The sequence below is a fragment of the Perca fluviatilis genome, chromosome 5 (assembly GCF_010015445.1).
Source record: "Perca fluviatilis chromosome 5, GENO_Pfluv_1.0, whole genome shotgun sequence".
Taxonomy (NCBI): domain Eukaryota; kingdom Metazoa; phylum Chordata; class Actinopteri; order Perciformes; family Percidae; genus Perca; species Perca fluviatilis.
The window spans coordinates 10,811,864-10,818,295 of NC_053116.1; positions in this window are offsets into that span (position 1 = coordinate 10,811,864).

Below are 6,432 nucleotides of genomic sequence, written 5' to 3' on the forward strand. Positions count from 1 at the left end.
GTTGGATGTGCATTTCAGATAAATTTTTTTCTGGTCATAAAATACATTTAACTTTTCTTAATTGGCCAAGGTTTTAGAGAGTGAGTGGAGGCCTGGTCACATAACAACACATTTCTATAAGTGTGTGTATAATCACTTATCTGTTTAAAAGGCTGTTTGTGAAATGCATGTTAATTAGTTTCGGTAACACTTTTCTTGAATGTATCTACATAAGCGTGACATGACACTGTCATGAACACATGACACTATCGTGACACATTTACCCTATGCTCATGACAAAAACCAAATGACACTTACTAATAGAAGCGTTATGTCATAAACGTTTATGACTTGTTTATAATGTTTATTATAGTGTCATCTCACTCTGATGTAAATACCTTCAAGTAAAGTGTAACTTTAGTTTCCACAGCCTCTTAATTATGAATCAATAAAATTATTAAAGTTGTTATTTGTAACTTTCAGTTTGTGTTGATTCTAGCGGCCGCTTTGGACAAAAACGGTAGTGTTTATATCACACCTGCTGTCGTAAAGGTCTTTTCTTTACGGTGCTATATTGCCCACTGTATTACAGAGTTAGCGTTACTGGGAGGTCATATAGTTAGGATTGCGCATCGAGAACCGATTCCTACAAAAATTAGGATTCCAGTAGAGTCGTTTCTTTATTGGAATCGTTTAGAGGATTTGGTTTGAAATCCGATCATCTCTTCCCAATTTAATATGCGCAAGTTTTGGTTTCCGAAGCGGTCAGGCGCTTGTTGTGTTGCAGCCTTGGAGCACGGTAAGCAGTGCTCTAGTGTGGCTTTATTTTACAGTGAAAAAGCCCTGTAAAACTGCAAACCACCATTGAATCAAAATAAAATTTTCCTCTTATTTGTGAAAATAGGCATGTGACCCGTTTCAACTCCACCCCTCAAAGAATCTGAATCGATAAGAGCCGGAATTGGAATAAGAATTGTTAAAATCCTAACGAAAATCCTAATTAATTTACAATAAGAGAATAAGTTAGAGATGCATCGTTGCATTTCAAGTGTTGCAGACAGTAACTTAGCCTACTTTAGATGTATCGTGAGGTAAACCGGGTAACGTTATCCCTGTCACTGTGTCACGAGCCAAAGCATTAAGAGTTTGTTGTAGCAACCATCAATAACTTAGATTAATATAGCGCATTTCATGAAAGCCAAGGACATTTTACACAACTACAGGGGGACAAGTGAAAAGAAAAATGTAAGCCAACACTGACTAAAATGAATAAAACGTCTGCACTAAATGGAAGGTGGCGTAATTTCATGTCTGCTACTGACGTACAACCACATTGCGCACTGTAAAGTTATTTTATGAAGGAAATAGACATATTACATACCTGAAGGCCAATTCTGGGACATTTTTTAATCATTTACAATCCCGTAATTGTCTCCATCTGTTGAAAGCCAACCGAGCTGTGACTCAGGTTTTCACACATCGTCTGTCGTTTCCCTTTTAGCTTTTAGTTCTTCTTTGTTTAATTTCCTTCTTTTCTGTGATGGTCCTGCCCCATTATCAGCCATAACTATAACTATAACAGATAACTTCTAAAATAACATTAAAATACAATTAGGCCTATATAAAGAAATCTTCTGCTGCCCTTTACATTGCTGGATACAATAACACAGACTTTTCCGGTGACCCGTCAGAATGTGTGCTCTGTAGCGCCGTCTACCTGCCATAAATCATTTTGTTACTTTGCGGGGAAAATCGGACCCAGGCAAAGGCATTATTAAAAACTATATAAAATTAGCGTTATTTTTCACTGTTAGTCTCGCTGTTACAGGTCATTTATGATCATCAAATGATTGTTTATGATTATTATTATTTGTTTATTATAGTTTTAGAAACATTTAAAAGTTACTTATAGTCACTTTGAAATGAACAAGGGTATCTTTGTGGTATTAGCATATCTCTGATGTCGGTAACATTGTCCTGATTTATGTTTTTGCAGAAATACCACCCCAAACCTCAACACAGCTTTATTTTCTGCTGATATTGCTTGCTACAAAGTGAAGTAGTGTTTGGCGATATGTTCTGTACTGTACCTCAGTTTGTAAGGTATTCACTCAAATTCATTGAAAAAACGAACATTCCCATCTGGTTATTTAATCCAAAAACCGTTTCCTGATTAATTTTCCAGAAATTGATACTATACCATGATATACTGTATATCAATATCATATTTGCTGAAACTCTCACTATATCCTGACAGACCTAATGGCATTGTCAAGTCTCCACCTCGCCCAAATTTGAACAACCAATCAGAGCCGAGGAGCCTTAATGCAGCATCAGTCATTGTTTGTGAACTGCGATCAAACTGCTAAACCTGATCGCACTGATCAAGTATGAATCAAAGATTCTGTTACTATATTTCTTGCCTCAGATGTTGTCATTTCAACATATTTTAGTGTATCTCTTCCTTAACACAAACACAATGGATCCAGTTTGATCCAAGATATACTAATTAGGGGTTCGAGCCCGAGGGGGCCGGGAGCTGCGTATGCAAGTCAACGCGGCTCCCAGTACCAGAAATATGATATTTAAATTAATCCTAGGTATATCATTGCTTTTTTTGAAGGCTTTTTCAGATAAAATCTTGACTCAACAGTGGTGATATAATTTTCTCAAAATGTGTAAAGCTAGGGGTGGGAATCACCAGGCACCCCACGATATGATATTATCTCCATACTTCTATCAAGATACAATATTATTGGGATTTTTAACATATTGTGAGATTCTGCAATATATTGCAATTTATTACCTGAAAGCAATTGATTTTGTTACTTTAGTACAGGGGTCAGCAACCCTTCCAATTAAAAGAGCCATTTTTGGCCCAAAATAATTCAAAGAAATCTGAAATCTATGATTCTTATAATGAAGGTAACTAAGTCTATTTAAGTGTAAATCAGTCTATCAACATGACTAATAGGGCATTCATTAATGTGGTGAAGTTTGTTGCCATTTGAGAGTGACATATCTTACATTTTCTGATCAATACAATGTCATTGACAATTTAGTTACAGAAAAGCTGCTTTGATATTTTTGAACCAATACTTCATGTATCACCATTTGTGAAGGACTTTCCATGGCCTTTTTACTCATTACAATCTCCTGAACTGCCACAAAACCAGTAACAGTAGTGAGAGTTTGGAGATTTAAACAAATTCATGAAAGTACATTTGCTCTGCTTTCTGCAGCAGGTCTGATATTTTTCTGTTTTTAGATGCATATTTTAGTTGACTGAAATGTAAGCCTTAATGGAGAATGTAAGAATGACTTTAGGCCTACAAACTACACACTAAATAAAACTTAAAATGCAAAACAAAAAATAACCATTATTCATTTCCATATAACTCTTTGTCAAAAGGAGCCACTGGAGAGGGGCTAAAGAGCCTACATCTGCTCCAGTACCAACAAGTTAAATACTGATATGCAATTTATATAATAAAAGATTGATACTTGGCTTCTGCGATTAAAAAATATGGCGATACTAAGCTGTATTTATTTGTTTGTTTTCCTTACCCCTACAACACATTAGATTCTTTATTGTCCTTTTTTCAAGTAAATTTGTTGCCACAGTCTGTGCAGAGCCTGACATAAATACATAGGTACATGAATACATTATACACCACAACATGACTACATGAAAGACATCAGATACATTTATACACACATGACCATTACCGATGTGTTTTGTTGAGTGATGTTATGGCAGCTATAGCCATTACCAAACAGTTTATCATAATGACTGACCCTGGTAAATCAAAGTCATTTTAATTCATTTGTTTTTTAACAGTAGCAGATTAGCACCACTGTTTGACACAATTCTGTCCTTATTGTTTTTTACAGATAATTATGACATAAGTTGGCTATAGGCTTGGGTGTAACTGTTCTTGGTAAGTTTCAACTTCATCTTTGAACAGTAGATCAAGAATGTAAAGCGGTAACGTTGACCCAAATGAGATCATGATGCCCTTACAAGAACCACATGGTCATACTACAGTAGATATGGTGTTCTAGAGAGGGCATTATGTTCTCATCTGGGTCAAAAAATACCATACTAATGTATTAATGGCTTGATGTGTCACCTTGTCACTTCCTGTGGTTTGTGTTTTGTACATATTGTTATGATAGTCCTTTCTGAATTGGCATGCTAACAAATAGCAAAAGTCCCTTTTTAAGCAATAATTTCATAAAAGCAAAGCCTTTTGGGATTACCAAAACCCTTCATGGTAGGCATTTAAACGGGCCCATCATCTCAAAAACATTTACATTTTTTTTCTCAGTGGTATACATCAAGAAACAACGGTAAAAAGTTGTCTTATTTAACTATGCCGACTAACCCTTAAAATGGCTTTGTCCCTGTCGTGGCTTTTCCGACCTTTTGTTGATTTCTGCTTTGGATCTGGTCAGCATTTAGCCTATATTCTGTTAACACTCCCTCTGTCTGTCATGTCTTAAGTGTTGCATGGATAGTTGTGCATGTGCATTTGTAACGCTTTTTTTTTTCTGAAGGTTTTCTCTACCACACAGTTTCAACGTTGTCATAAGGGGGCGCTGTAATAAACCCTCAAAACACTCTCTTACACGGTGCTGGAGATCACTCTGTAGAAAGAGCGCTGCCCCAAGTTCCTTTTGGTGGTTTTAATCAAGTGTTGATAAACTTGTCAGCCAGGTCATGAAGTCATGAATGAATGAACTAGCCAAACGGTAGTATTCGGACCGGATTAGAACGCAAATTTCAGTTCCGACTGAAATATTTTCCCTCATGTCCTCTTTATTTCCTTCTCCCTTTTCTGCCGAGTGGCGCACGTGCCCGCTCGCGGTGTGAAGTGCGTGTCCGCGCTATTCTCGGACATGCACTCTACAATCACTGCTGATAGACTGCTTTTTGTACACACTCCGAAACGGACGTAAAAAGCTAGCTACCGTAAATGTAGGCTACTTTTAAAATGGCATATTTTCCCTGTGGGCTCACCAAAACGGACGTGAAAGCATATTAACCATTCACTGCATGGAATCGCTAGTAAACATATTACAATTGCTCTGCTAGTCTATCGTTCAGGACAAGACCCTGAAGCCTGGTGGTGGGGGAGGCAGGACAGCCTCCCCAAATTGTCTGCCCTTTCAAACTCATACCTGGGTGTGTACAGACCTCTTGGACACCATCTGAGAGAGTTTTCTCTTGTGCAGGACATGCCATAAGTCAGGAGAGGTGTAGCCTAGTATCTTGCCACAGAAGGCAAATATGGTCATTTTTCTGCAAAAGAACTGCTAAAGTTTGAAGCTGGTTGGCATACCAACTCAACATTTATTTTGTTGTTACTTGTTAATAGTCTAACTGTTATTTGTTAAATGATTGTAGTTATTTGTTAGGTGACTTAGGTTTATAATATATTTAAGTACTTTAAAACGTTAATATATCGTTCAATTAAAAAATTTTAAATAAAAAAAACAACTCTTTCTTTTAAGTCATTTTTCAGTTTTTCAAAAATCGGTTTAGGAATCAATCGTTTTAAAAGTACCGGTTCAGCATTGGAATCGTAAAAATCCAAATGGTACCCAACCCTAGTAAGCACAGGTTCTAGTAATAGAATGGCATATAAATTACGTTTCCCTGAATGTGAAGTGAAATAGATGATTTATATTTTAATCATCTACGAACCATTTCAATACGTTGGTTTTAATTTAACCTTTAATACTGGGTCACACTGCGCCCAGCTTACGAGCACCTGTCAGGTCAGGAATGTCAGCTTGCAGAAAGCTACTGGTTGCATTGCAACTAGAGGCACCTTGCGAGTGTCACAGAAATGATGTCCTGTCATTATTGCTAGTGTAATTTGCAAACTTGATCTTGGGTGAACAGCACATAATGTCATGGAAAGGATTTTTAGGTTGACTCATTCCTACAAAAGGAGAAAGTAGCGGTGGCTGCTGGTATGTCACATTTTTGGAAATGTTTCTGAGGAAACCGCTTTTGTTGTGTGTCCCTGTGTAATGAAATATGATAGAAATGTGACAACTGAGCATTTGGTGGTATGATAGTCGTATTTCCTTCTGCTGAAGAGGTTGTGTCTTTGCACACTTTGTGAAAATTAAGTATTATTACAATAATCAAATTTCAAAGTTTGGAACACCAGGCCACATGATATGAATATAAACCGGCTATTTGAACTTTTTGGTCTTGGATGATGTTGTGGTGACCTGCTTATTTCTGCTCTTAGAAATAAATGTGTAGAATTTTGCATCTCAAAGTAACACACACACAAGTTTGGATATTTTAGGTAAGAGACAGACAAGTGCAGCAGACAGTGCTGTGGTCTTTGTGTGTGTGTAGGTATTCTTTAAATATGGGTGGTCTGTAGTCTTTTGGATGAAGAGGGTGTTTCTATGGACCTCCCTAAAAGT